Source organism: Pseudochaenichthys georgianus, chromosome 16, assembly GCF_902827115.2.
Source record: "Pseudochaenichthys georgianus chromosome 16, fPseGeo1.2, whole genome shotgun sequence".
Lineage (NCBI taxonomy): Eukaryota > Metazoa > Chordata > Actinopteri > Perciformes > Channichthyidae > Pseudochaenichthys > Pseudochaenichthys georgianus.
The window spans coordinates 32,614,105-32,628,609 of NC_047518.2; the positions used below are offsets into that span (position 1 = coordinate 32,614,105).

General features: G+C 42.1%; 1 protein-coding gene across 6 annotated transcripts in view; it reads left to right on the plus strand.

Moving 5' to 3' along the window:
- syngap1b (synaptic Ras GTPase activating protein 1b) overlaps positions 1-14,505 on the plus strand; it is a 146,787-nt gene that overhangs the window by 48,942 nt on the left and 83,340 nt on the right. The window lies entirely within an intron of this gene.

Genomic DNA, 14,505 nt, shown 5'->3' on the forward strand with positions numbered 1-14,505 from the left:
TCGAAGTTAGTCAAAACATCGGATCTACGGTCAGGCTCATTGATTTCTGGCATGTCAACTTTGCAGTGTGAGCATAAGATTGACTTTTCTAAAACAGAAAAACACTGAATATATATGCAATATCAATTTGAAAAATCATTAACATTCAGAGTACTACTCTTTAAAGGAAAAGGTTGATAATATCTTTTAGTTTCCCCATTGTCAAAAAGTCCCATTAACAGCTATGGTTCTAGCCTGATATAACTTATTTTGAGATATGAATTTCTTTGCACACAAACTATTGAAAACCGCATCAACGAGCCACACTTTTGCATTGGATGACATCTGCATAACCAACATGTCCACTTTACCATACATACTCACTAAAGAACCCTCTGTATATTGATCGACCCGACCAATGTCCTCTACACTCCTCTTTGAATAATGTTAACTAAAAAGTACCCAGTTGTTGTTTTTTTACCTTTTTAACTTCACCATGTATTTGTGACCCATTTCTTGAGATGAATGTCTTCTTTAAAAACCCATCGGCTTGGTGCTGAGTTCCATAGAAAGGGCTAGAAAGAGAAAGTTTCCCTTTCCAGTGCCCTGACTTGGCATTAAAGGTAGAAAGCATCTCCAACCAGTGTAGGCCTACATGTGTTGCTTTAAAATGCACCATGCAGATGGACATGTCAATCAGTTATTACATTAAAAAAGATTTTGAATAGCAGATTGAAAGCGTTTTAGAGTGTACTTATTCCCTAATAGCTTTATATAAATATGTCTTAATGCATATTTATTTTACTTATTAGACAGAACACAAAAGGGCCAGTTTAAGTAAACACATGTGGATGAAAATGCTTTAATAAAAGCTAACCTTGTTAGTGTTGATTTACTTAAATACTTTTGTTCCCAAGTTTGTGTATGGATGTCTTAAAAACACAGATGCATCTCGAAACCTGCTGCTGATTGTGAGTAAGAACATCCTGTTCCCTAAGCCAGGAGAGGGTACTGTTCTTCTACTTTCATACTTTCTGCTTTGCAAAAAAACATTTCCACACACCTTATTACAAAGTTTAAGGCAAGATTGGAGATTCATAACACCATTTTAAAATCCATAGGTCTTACATATAATGTTGGTCTTAAATTCACTTTAAAGCCTTTAACTCTGAAGCATCTGCACTTGAAGTACAACAGGTTAGCTTCATGTCTGGGTATCAGCACAGCAAATCTGGGGTTTATTATCATATTTTCACAATAGTTATCTGCCTCAATGTTGGATGTATTTTTGTATATCTTACACAGTATGTATTTGAGCACAGTGTTTGATTCTAGCCCTGTGCGGACTCAAATTCCTACAGTGTGTTCAGCTATGTTGGCGACTCAATAAAGCAATGAATCATCATGTGGCCGGTCAAAGCACACGGGTGGCGACTTTACTGTAGAGTGTGTGCACGGCTGCCAATAGCGCTTCAGCTTGTCATCACTCAGAGGAATAGAGCACGCTGTGATCCTGATGAGAGACCTGTAGGCTCTGGAGGGATTCAATGGAGAGCCAGTTCAATTAATCTGAGCCCTATCCCTGTCTAATTGTGCCAATAAGGCAGCAGCTGTGAATGGATCTGCAGCAGGACTGACGTGCTGATAGCCGTCACCTCGGCGACGGCAATAGGCTTTAAATATTCATGCCCGTCACTCACCTCATGCAGAGCTGGTGTCACACACACACACACACACACACACACACACACACACACACACACACACACACACACACACACACACACACACACACACACACACACACGCACCTCTATGATTTTCTGTTTATGTGCTTGGCATCTGAGGTCAGCATCACCTATCCTATCCCCTCTTCCTCCTCTCTCTCCCTCTCTCTTTCTCTATTTCTCTCTCTCTTGTCTTTGCCTCCCCTAAGTCCCCTATGCTCAATTCTGTTTTTGATGCCCTACATTGATCCATTACTCTTACCTTTCCTCCTCTTCTTTCTCCCTCTGTTGCCTTCTATCTCCCTCCTCTTTTTATAAAAATCCATCTGTTCTTCAATCTCTCCTCTCTTCCCTCTCACTCCCTCCTTCCTTCTGTCTCCATAGTCATTGCAACCACATGTCTTTCATCCCTCTCCATCTTTCTTACCCTCCCCTCTATCTCGCCTTCCCAGTTTCCCCCTTTTTGTTTGCCCTTGCTCCTCACCTCATCCACCCTCTCCCGCTTTCCTCCCACCCTCTCTCTGGGGTGACTGGCAGGAGTCTTTGGCTCTCCCACATGCCACCTGTCTCTGTGCTCCTCACAGCTCCATTCACTTGCTTTATGAATGATGGCCATCATAAAGCCGCAGTAGAAGCGTCCTCCTGGTGAGCTGAGATGTCGCTTTGGGGAACAAGCTTTCTTTGTTGTTTCTGAAATGTGTCACTTCTGTTAATCCTGTGTGTAGCTCCTGGTGTGATGGGTTTGCTGAACTGTTTCTTAGTGATGGAGTGGAGGCACTTCATAGGGATAGAAAGGGATAACACCCTCCCTGACATGGCTCATTATAATTGCCAAGCATAATGGACACGCTGACAAGATTTGTTGTCTGAGTGGCACGTTTTGACACTGTGCGTCCAGGGCAAAATACCCTTGAAAGTTCAAGAAACGCCTGTGAAATTAAAATGATGTGGCAAAACATGGCGCCTATCATTACAGTGCCCTCTTTTTTGTCATTCTGTACTCATAAGTACTTCTTATGCCATCTCTCTTGTGCCTCTGCACTCTTTGTGATTGGCAGTATATTCTTCCCAGTGCAGTCCAAGCAAGAAAAATGAAAATCTTTCACAAGCGAGCGTGCAGCCTGAAGCAGACGAACATGTCACTTTGTGTTACTCTGTTGTGTGATCATATATTAAGATTAGCAGGAAATATTTTTACAGTAAAAATGGATGCAATGCAACACTTCTAGGATGTGTTGCATTGCATCCATTTTTACTGTAAAAATATTTCCTGCTAATCCTAATTAGCATAGAGTTGAATTAACACTTCTGGGATGCAGTCAGAACAGAAATGTTAAATCTTATGGTTCAGAAAGTTACTCATTTATGCAGAAATCATGAATGGGATTACTTTAAATCTGGGATTTGTGTTTTTTTCTTTTTAGGCCACCCTTAAAACTACAAATGCTACACCCTGTCCACGTGTCATTGGATATTTTCGTTAACTATTCAATTCTCTTTGGCGAAATATGTTTTTGCACAATACATTGTGACACCAACAGCAAAAGGAAAGAGAAGTTGAACTGAAAAACTTTAGTAAATGATTAATCACTGAAATACAAATAAAAAGCCAAACATTCATTGCTTCAGCTTCTCACTTGGGAGCTTCTCTTGTATTTCTTTATGTTCTTTGACAGTAAAATAAATACATTTGGGCTGTTTGTTGGACAAAACTAGTAATTTTCACTATTTTCTCCCCCGACATTTTCTAGAACAAATAATAATTTCAAATGCACAAAATGAGCTGCTAATGGGCCACCAGTTAGCTCAGTGGTTTGAGCTGGCGGCCCATACAGTATGCCTAAACCCCTGCCCACAGTGCCCAGTAAGCCGGTTCAAGTGCCTTGCCTCCCCCTTTCAAATCTGAGAATCTCCAATAAGTGCCCCTTCTGGCCCAAAAACAAGAAAGAAAGGTCTGCTAATTATTCAATAAAAAAATAAAAGAATGTGTGCACAGTGAGCAGCAGTGCACTAATGCTTTCATCATGAGAACTTTAAAGTTATGCATAGATTGACTGATCATTGATAACAGTTTGACTTCTAATGTAATAACTGGTTAATATTTCATTTATTTGAACACATTTAAAGACGTTTGCAGTCGTTAAAGAACGTGGAATGTTTTAATGAAGCAGGCTGGTTGTGGACTTCCTCTCTCTTACTGTATATGACCACTCGGGGGGAAATCTGGGTAGGAGAAATCAATGCAGCCAATTATAAGACTGAGTAATACATTTTCTGCCTCTCGCATTTCTTTGACTCTTTTAAAGAATGCTTGAGGAATGACAGCAATTTCCTCATTACTGAATCTCTCTGCAGGCTGCTCTGCCTCTTTCTGCCCTGTAGGGGGAGCGAGAGGGCTAGCATTGTTTGCTGCCTGCCATCCTCTCCTCCTCCTCCTCCTCCTCCTCCTCCTCCTCCTCCTCCTCCTCCTCCTCCTCCTCCTCCTCCTCCTCCTCCTCTCGTCTCACATTAATATGAGGTGACAGAGTTTCATATATCACCGCCACGCACCAGTGCCCTGTCCCCCAAGTCATGCGTCTGAGCTGTTCTAACCCCAACTGTGCCAGTGGTACAAAAAGACAGTCGGGGGGGGGCACAGGCCTTTTTTGTAAGTGTTAGAGAGAGCGGATAAATACCCACACTAGCACACACTGAAAAGAAGATACACTAGCAATTACATGTATAAAGATTACTTGAGTATATTTTCCTCTTTAGTAAAAGCCCTTTGAATGTTGGTTGTCCCGTTTTTCAGATTTGGTACTGAATATGAAAGCTTCAGTGTGTGAGCTGGTCTGCAAACAAGCCGCGGCACCTCGGTGGCTTTAGCCTGTAGCTTCTGTTGTCACAGTGCATGAAGAGTGACTGTGAGCTGGATAGTATGTTTGCTCATGACCCTGGAGAGCACATTCAGGTGGCTGTCGCGTGGGAGTCACAGGGACTAATTATGTAATACATGTAGGTGGGCAGTGGATCTCAGAAAAGAGAAGAAAGGTTGATTGTTCTAGCAATATGGCTAACCTGAACCCCTTAGGCAATGTTGACAACAAAGTATTGTTATTTGAGTAACTATTACATGCCATTTGAATACAAAATGTCAATCACTCAGAAACATAACGTTTTTTTCAAAGGTCATCTTGTACGTACAAGGGTTTAAATGGCTTTTATCTCAGCGTTTTGATTAATTCGCCTACTCCTGTGTACCGTTTTTTTCTCCTCCTATACCTTGGAGGCTCCTAGACAAAGAGGAAAACTAAGGCTAATTTGTCTGCTGCCGACTTACCAGGAGCATCTGCCAGATCTCGATGACCTTTAAAGCAATCCTCCACCATTTATCAGTTGTATTACGATCAACGATTGTTTTTTGCCATATCTGTCTCTGTGGTGTATAGGGACAATTATGGGTGGTTTGAACTTTTCCAAGAAAATGTAGAACAAATCGACTCAACATTTACATTCTCAGTATGTATTTGATGGTCTTCTTCACTATAGTTTACAGTAAATAATATGTTCATTTGCGTTAAAGTAGCAAGATGTTTCTGTCACTTTTTTGTGACCAAGTAATGCTTAGTCTTGCTTGGCATGCATTTTAGCTACATACTTCTTAGCGGTAAACAAATCACACTAAAGTCACAGTTTGAGTTTAATTAAATGTTCCTGCTTATTTACATCATATTATGCAAATGTAATGTTACATAAGCATGTTCTGTGTTAGCTTATCAATGAAAGGCCAACAATGAAACGTCTGTGTTGAAGAAATTGTATTTTGGGCCTCTTCAACACTTCCCGGATAAATATTAAATATTAAAGACAAATACTAGGACATTGTATCTGATTTTACTGATACTTAGCCAACAACTTTTGTCCACCTCTACTGAAAGTATAAAGTGTTACTTGTGTTTTTTAAAGTTCTCAGAATTTGCAAATAATAGCAAATTACCCCTCTGGTTCATTGGTGAAAGGCCACAAATGGTCAAAATGTCCGCCCTGTTGGCCTGCTGTGTGTGCGTTAGTGGATATGTGTAATTATGTGAGTGCGACTGTGTGTTTAATGACTCAGTAGCCGGTGCCTGAGGTCAGGAGAAGGAGGAACATCTGTCCATGAAAGGATGTTACTGACGGTCTGAAGGACGAATCGTGCTTTTGGCCGGCTCTGCCACCTATCATGATGCAGGGGACTGTGTGTGGGGGTGTGTGTGTCTGTGTGTGTGACTGTATGCTGAGGTGAAATGTGAAATATATTTGTGTCTTTGCTCAGATGCACAGCCACATTTTTGTTATTGCCTCTGTGTGTGACCTTATACAGTTTGATGCATTTGTTTGTGTGTGTGTGTCTGCTTGTGTGTGTTTGAGCCAGAGTTAGACCGCCAGCAGGGTTTGATTACTGCCACGTTAAGAAATAATGGATTGCACCATTTCCGTGCACATTACACACTATATTTCTGGAAAAAACACACTCGGTTCTCTTTCTTTCTCAGCCAGATTAGTACTTTCTCACACACACTCACACGGTGTCCCACCATATTCCCCTGCTCCTCACAGCTGGGCCTGAGGAAGCAGTAGTGACATATGGGCAAGCCAGCCTGCAGCATCACTCAACTCAACCTGCCAAGCTGAACAAAAACACCCTCCTCTCTCTCTAGATCAATGGCACTCCCTTCCCTCCCTCCCTCCCTCCCTCCCTCCCTCCCTCCCTCCCTCCCTCCCTCCCCCTTCCTCCATCTCGTCCTCTTCCTCTCAGCTTCCCTCTTCCAATGCCAGGACAGGCTTCTGTCACGTACAGTGTGGAACAGTTGTTTTCTTATGACTGAAATGTGAAAAGCTTGTTCATATTTATTTTCCTGATTGTTGACATTCTCATCAGGAATGGATCGATTTCAGTCCAGCTCATCACAATAGTCATCACGGACGCTTAAATCCATCTGGCATACAATTTAAGAATCTAATTGGATGAAATTGATTGAGGCGCCACTCGTGTCAACCGTTCCTTAACATGGCAAAAAAACTAAAAGTAAAAACTGCACATATTCTAACACTTCAAAGTGTTGTAATTCACTTTTTTTGGATATGATAACTCATCAGTTCACCCCAATTAGAAAATTGATGGATTGATGTTTGGCAAACCCCAAATAAGAGACAATGACTAAATCAGAAGGGCGCTTATCTGTTAAAACTATAATAATTTAGTCTTACAATAGATAAAGAAAGCGACTCTGTAGTAACAGTAAAGTGTGCTGTATGTTACAGTATATCTTATGTACGTTGTACTCTGGAGGATACTGTTTCTTCTTGGTTTCCTCGCTTCCTCTACATTAATAATGTAGGTTGTTTAATCCTTATTCTAAGGACTGTTCCTAAAACGTACCTTTAACTGTTTAAGATCACAACAAATGATCTGCTGTGCCTGCTGGTCTGGTTCATCTCACCTCGCTCTATATCAGACGGCTTTTCAGGAATAAATCAAAAACGTTCTAAGCATAACATCACCTGAAGAATAGTCAGTCTGTAGTTTGTTCTGTATAGTGAAGGCTTTTATGTGGCACCAAACCAAGCCTTTGAACAGAAGTTTATCTCAGTCTAGGTATACTGTGTTCTAAATTAAAGGGTTTCGTTAAATACATGTGTGAGGTGTACATGGTGCCATCTGAAGTGGATGGAAGTCAGTGAGTTGGTCTAATGCGGCCTCTCTGTGGGTGACGAGTGCCACTGTGCCCACTCATGGTCGCAACATAGGACCAATCAAAGACGGTCACATGACGAGTAAAATAAGCCTTGAGGTGTTCCCCCCCCCCCCCGCTGTAAGTACACGTGGGATGCTTATCGGGGGGGGGTTTGAAGTGTCAGGGTGGGGTAAGGAGTTATTCTGGCTCTTTAAGTCAAGTTGTCAGTGATATATTGCACTGGGCAGGGCAGCAGTAGGAGGGAGAATGAGTGTGCTTGTACTTGTTCAAGTAGATGAAAATTACCATATTTAGCTCCTTGTAATTAGGTAGTATTGGTATCTAGAAGGCTTGTCATGGATTTAACTGTTTAATGCTTGTCGATTTAAGATAACGTTAGCTATAAGTGTACAGATTATGTTAGGAAGTACTAGTTTGCACCCTCTTTTAATTTCAGTACATAAAGAGAAAGAGTTGAAGGTGTTGGTATTCCTGTGCTTACAAAACACGTATTTTGTAACCTTCTCTCAACTCGAAAGTAAACCCATTTGGATTCCATGGCAACAGCTGCAAATCTGGACAGAAAGAAGCATTACTTTAACCCTAGCGAAAATCACCACTATCCCTCCAATAACCACTAAACCATTCAGTGTGATGACCTGTTTGCTACTCCTCCGTACTCCCCTCCCGATTCCCTTTTCATGGAGTCAGAGCTGGCACAGTGCTTAATCATGTGCTATGCAACCACTTTGCTTATTACGTACATTTAGGAACACTATAAAGAAACATGGTCGCAATAAAGCTTTAGTATGCAACCGTGGCTTTATGTGCGTTCCTGATCAATGAAGAGCTGGTTGAATGTGAGTTTAATTCAGGTTTACTGTTACTCATTGGTGCTAAAGTATATTCCATTAGTCCGACAGAGTGCTCTGCCACTCTCCGCTGTGGTTTTTTAACATTAATCTGGCAAAGAGAATTAAATGAGGCTTACAGAAAAGCTGTGTGCAACTGTGCATTGACGAGACTTGAATGAAAATTGTAGCAGGATGGACTAAGAAGGCTTGAATTTAAATGGGTGTCTTTTTATTATTAAACCATTTTGTTCTGGTTTAATAATATCACTCTGGTGAGAGTTAAGATTAATTATGGTGGCATACAGAATCAAGGGGGTTTACAACTAAATGTCAATATACTTAAATCATACAAATACAACCCACACACACTCAATGACAACAGGGAAAAATATTATTGCAATATAAAATGATGAACCATAATAGAGGACTGATAGCATGCATCTCAGAAATGGGGGGCCATTTTGTATTGTTAACAGGAATCTGGATTTTCTTAAAAAAATTGCTTTGATTAAAACTAATTGTAAGAAAATTACTTAGTGCAAAACATATCAAACAGGACACCATTCATTGCAATATAAACACATATTAAAAGTCACTTTAATACATCTTATAAATAATTAAAAGCAAACTTTGCCAACATTTAAACATTCGCATTTTATGCTAACTAATAATATATCATCCTCTAACAAGCTAAAGTATCAGCCCAATGAAAATGAATGAATCTTCCTCTGTATACAAAAAATGATTGAAGCTTAATTGTATGGCAATCAATGCAGAGGTATATATTTCATTCAGGATTGAACTAGAGGACAGACGGATAACAAATACAAACTTGATAAATGGCAAAATCTTCTGACTGTGTCTTCACAAAAGGGAAAACATTAGCATACACGCTCTGTGCATTCTCAAACTGGTCTCATACAGAATGTATGCAGCTTAATATATTTTTCATAAAGCAGTTTGTACTGTAATCTCATCACAACAAGCAATATGTTGGTCCCAAGAATCACTGCTTTACAATGTAGTTGTGTGCACTTTGGTTGCAAAAGCAGCAAAGTGGAGAGTAATCATGTAGGCCGTTGATTTATGGTGCTTGTCTCTGATTAAGTTGGATATATGGACTCGTATAAACAGGATCCCGATGCTATGATGTGAGGCATCTTCTGCTTTGCTGGTCTAACTAGATTATGGTTGTGTGATCATGTGTCCATTGTGATACAGCTATAGCGTGGCAGCAGTATAATATTAGTAGCTTGAAGTGGAGCAGTGTCTGCATTAAATGTTCATGTACTCATCTCGCTTTGAAAGACACACATCTGCACGTACAAAAAGTAGTAAAAGATGCAGGCACCCACAAACAAAAAACCCACACACGGTGGGTTTTGTATATTAACAGAGGACCTTTTAGAGCAGTGGTTCCCAACCTGGGGGGCGCGCCAAAGATCTCAGGGGGGGCGCCAGGCCTCAGATGATTTGAGGCCAAATATCATATTTAGAAAAATTCAAGTTAGTAGCTATTAAAGGCATAAAAAGACAGACATTTATAATTCTTTCTTTGATAGAAATGTTTCTTCTGCCCGTAAAGTGTCCAAACCGGGCTTTTCTGGATAAGCGCATTTTTAAAACAGTCATTGTTCATGCCGGTTTCAGTTGGATTATTTGTCACAGTTGCTCCGATCAGATCGATCTCCTCCATTTTGTAGATTATTTACGACTTTTGAATCCACATAAACACATCGGTAAAATCCGGCTTACTTTGAGCATGTGTTTTAAACAGTTTAATCCCTTTGTGAATTGTTTCCACTTCCGCGCCGTCCTTTAATTTCTTCATACAGCGGGAATCCAAATGAATTAATCCTGAGTCCAATAACCATCAAAGTCACTCCAATAGTGCTCCTTAATTACGCTTAGTGTGTGTGTGTGTGTGTGTGTGTGTGTGTGTGTGTGTGTGTGTGTGTGTTGCGGCTTTCACACCAGCGCTTTTCAGTTTCTAGCTCCGAGCGGGAGCTTTTCTGGTTCAGCTCCGGTTTCCCTTTTCAGCTCCCGCTCTGTGCACACCGCCCACTGGCGCCCCAGAGCTGCGTCATGACGTCACCGTTTACATCGCTGATTTGCCCCCCAACGGCAGCTCACAACAACAACAACAACTGCGTCGGGTCGATGATCGTGTTGCTTTTAATCACACGAAGCCAGAATAAATTGAATAACGACTTCTCCAACCTTATACTTTTCTCCAGAGTGCCGTGGTTCATTGTTTATTAATGTGTTTCTGCAGCATTTACCGACCGCTGCAGTGCTGGCTGCTCTTCCACAGGAGTGTATTCTCGCGTTAGCTCCCGGTTAGCTCACACTGCAGCGGCCGCTCTAAAGTATTCACTGTCCGACTCACACAAGCAGCTGATGCATATCCCCAGTTCCCCTTAGCCTAAGTGAATGTGTGTCAGTCTGAATTGACGCTGTTTGGTATCACAACGCTGTTATGAAAGTTTCTCTGGTATAAAACGGGTGATGTTAGCATAGCAACCGAAGCTAAACTGACTACTTGCATCCGATAGCTGCAATAATACAAAACAACACGTCTGCCTCTCTCCACAATGATCGATAACAGTGAACGGATGGTCAAAGTAAGGCACAAATAAACAGAATCACACGAAGCCTGGTTAGTGTTGCCTGACTTTATAAAGTGTGTTTATAGGCACTACTGCTTGTAGGCAGGCATAACAGTCGACCCATGGGAGGTGGGTTTAGTTTCCTGCACGCCTCGACGTGAGAGAGACGTAAGCGACGTCACCTCTTAGCTCCAAAGCTCTTGCCTCTGGACCGACAATTTTTTGGAGCTGGAAATGAAGCGGATTCCGGAGCTAAGAGCCGGCGCAGCTCCGGTGTGAACTGGAAAACCCGGCGCTTTTCAGGCTCTAGCTCCGAGCCGGAGCTGAAAAGGCGCTGGTGTGAAAGGGGCATGTGTGTGTGTGGGGGGGGGGGGGCGTAACTTCCAACAGGAGTCATTTGGGAACCCCTGTTTTAGAGTGAGTGGCACTCGGCTGTCTTGTGGGACATATGGCTCAGTGTGACCTGCCAGTGTCCTTCACTGTTGTTGGCTTCTCCCCAAAGCCCCCGGGCTGCACAGCTCTCTGCAGTTAGCCCCACCTTCTAACACTGGCAGTCTGTGTTCACACCAGCGCTGTTGGTTGCGATGTTGCATTGCTGTTAGCCGCTAGTCTCTATAGGACACACTCAGAGGCACAGCGGCGTTGTATCAGAACACAAACAAGGCCGCTATCATTTCCACAGACACCTTGACTTTATGAAAGGAAGGAAGATTCAGTTCATACAGGATAGGCTGCAATTCACTTTCCAAGGACAACAATATCCATCTTTGAAACAAGCACTTTAAATCCGTAATTCTGCATTTGTCAAGGCTGCTATTAAGGAGAAACAACTCTAAAACAAGCAGCAAAACAAATACTATACACACTCCGTAGCAACTTTATACATACATGTCTGTAAAATCTGAAGCAAGCCAACAGAAGAACTCAACCATAAATATGCCTTTTATAAAAAATATATAGATATAGTAATTTAACAAAGTCTTTATTATTGCAGTTGTATTGTGCAGTGGTGTTAAACTGGACTTCATTTAATTGAGATGTGTTTTAGAATGTTTTGCATGCCACATTTCAAAATATTAGGCAAAGGGAATAATGCAATTACATTCTCCCCCCCTGCCTGAAACGCTGCGATTGGACTTCTTAAATGACTTCCGTAACTTAGTGACATCACTATGCAACACTCGCACTTTTAATGGCTAGCACTCCAACACATTGTATGTGATAGACTAAGGGGCAGGAGTCGGACATCTCTAAGCGTTGACCATACAGCATCACAACAGAGCCGGCCAGCTAACCAATCAGAGCAGACTGCAGCACAGGCAGTAAGAAAAATAAAGAGCTTTTTGAACATTAAATAGACCCTCCAGAAAAACGCGGGCAAAAATCCTTGATTATGCGGGCTAAAATCCTTGATTATGCGATCAAACATGCGGGGTTTTATGTGATTTTATGCGGTGAAATTGCGGGGAGTTGCGAAATGTGCGGAAAAAATAAATCTTATTTATTTCTTATCTCTCACACACAACCTGCCACTAACGTTAAACCTCTTTACTATTCAATTAAACACATTCAATGTGTATTTATTGTAAAAGCAATTGGGCTATTTTAATCACACTCTCTCACACACACACACACACACACACACACACACACACACACACACACACACACACACACACACACACACACACACACACACACACACACTTCTCCGCCTCATTCTGTTTTCATTTACTCATTCGTTATCTGACCAGCTTCAATCTTGTAGGCTTCTCACCTCGTTTCTTGTAGCCCTCGAAAGGGTTTTGGAGGTCGATGCCTCGGTGAACGTGAGTTGTTTGGCTTTCTTGTCCGCAGCAGCAGAAAGCATTTTCGAATGTTTGAATGAATCAAAGTGGGTCGTCACCGTGGATTTTCTCTTATGCTCCAACACAGTTGCACGGGGTGCAGAATAGTTTCCCCACAGACATCGGGGTACTGCTTTGCCCGGTCTTTAGCAGAAATGTTCGTCGGTAAATGAGATGGATTAGATTTTTTCATCTTGGTGTTTTCTCTCTCGTGTGAGCTCCACACGTTCACTCTACGGTGTTGTTTACCTTCTGTAATGCGCGAGCTGATGACGTCGCGTCAACATCATCATCACTTCACGTCAAGAGGAGTTAAAAAAAATGCGGGGATTATGCGGCCTTTTAAAAATCTGCGCCATTTTGCTGATTATGCGGTAAATTCTTCGATCGCAGAATTGCGTTTTTCGGGAGGGTCTAATTAAAGCATGGAAATATGTCACAGTAGAGACACTAAATACTAGGGATGCACGATATTGGTTTTTTGAAACCGATACCGATACCGATAACTTCCTCGGCCGCCCCGTAGTTTCAGAGCGCATCGAGTTTAAAATACCATCTACAAGCTGATGCTTGTAGATGCCCCGCTCCTGCCGCCCGCTTGTGGCAGACCACACTTCCACGCTCACGGGCAGGCACCGACTGGCCATCGGGAGGACCGGGAGGGCGTGTGTATGTGTGGCCCGAGCGAGCGAGAGAGAGACCTTACGTGCATTGTTGTTGTTAGCATCTGGTGCTAGCTAGCTGCGCTAACGGATATAAGGAGCTGTTTAAATGAAAACAGAGGAGCGACATTTCGCCACAACTGCGCCGAGCACTTGACTTTATGCAGGTAGCAGACAGCGGGACATTGCACGAAAAGTCAGCACACTCGGCACGGATAGCGCAACATGATTGCAGCGTTCAGGCAGCTCCCGTTCGAGCATATGCCTTGAGTTGCACATAGCTCCAACGATCCATCACACACACACACACACACACCACACACACACACACACACACACACACACACACCACACCCACACACACACACACACACACACACACACACACACACACACACCATTTGTATTGTATGAGAGAGGTTCCAGGTTGAATTGAGGCGAATATTTGTAATGTTGTAATGTAAACATTAGCATAAAGCATATTTTTCCACTCATATGTTGATAAGAGTATTAAAAACTTGAAAAATATTCCTCTAAGGTACATTTAGAACAGATCAAAAATGTGCGATTAATTTGCGATTAATCGCGATTAACTATGGACAATCATGCGATTAATCGCAATTAAATATTTTAATCGACTGACAGCCCTAATAAATATATATATATTAAATGTACCTGTAGTTTTTGCACACCTGGTTAAATGATGAACTAGCCGACTGAATCCTTTATCTTCGACGAGGGAGAAGGGCTGGTCGTCAAGCGCCATCATTTCTATGATGAAGTTCGAGATCGTTTTAGCCCTGGGGTCGTCTCTGGCAAACTTCTTGCCTTTTTCAAAAGCCTCGTCGATAGGTAAAAGCCCCGGTGCCTTTGCAGCTGGCTTTGGATTCGCCGCTATTTTAGCAGCGCAGGCGTCTTCGTACGCTTTTAACACACCATCGTAGCGATGGCGATGTTTCAGGTGACTGATCAGGTTGGAAGTATTATAGCTCGTTGCCTTTTTCCCTCCTCGTGGAACTTCTGCATTGCATTTGTTAATACAAATAGCAAGCGAACTATCTAACTCTGAAACTTTGAAATAGTCCCAAACTACCGACGACATGTTTGTTTACTGTCCTGGCTTCACGGCCG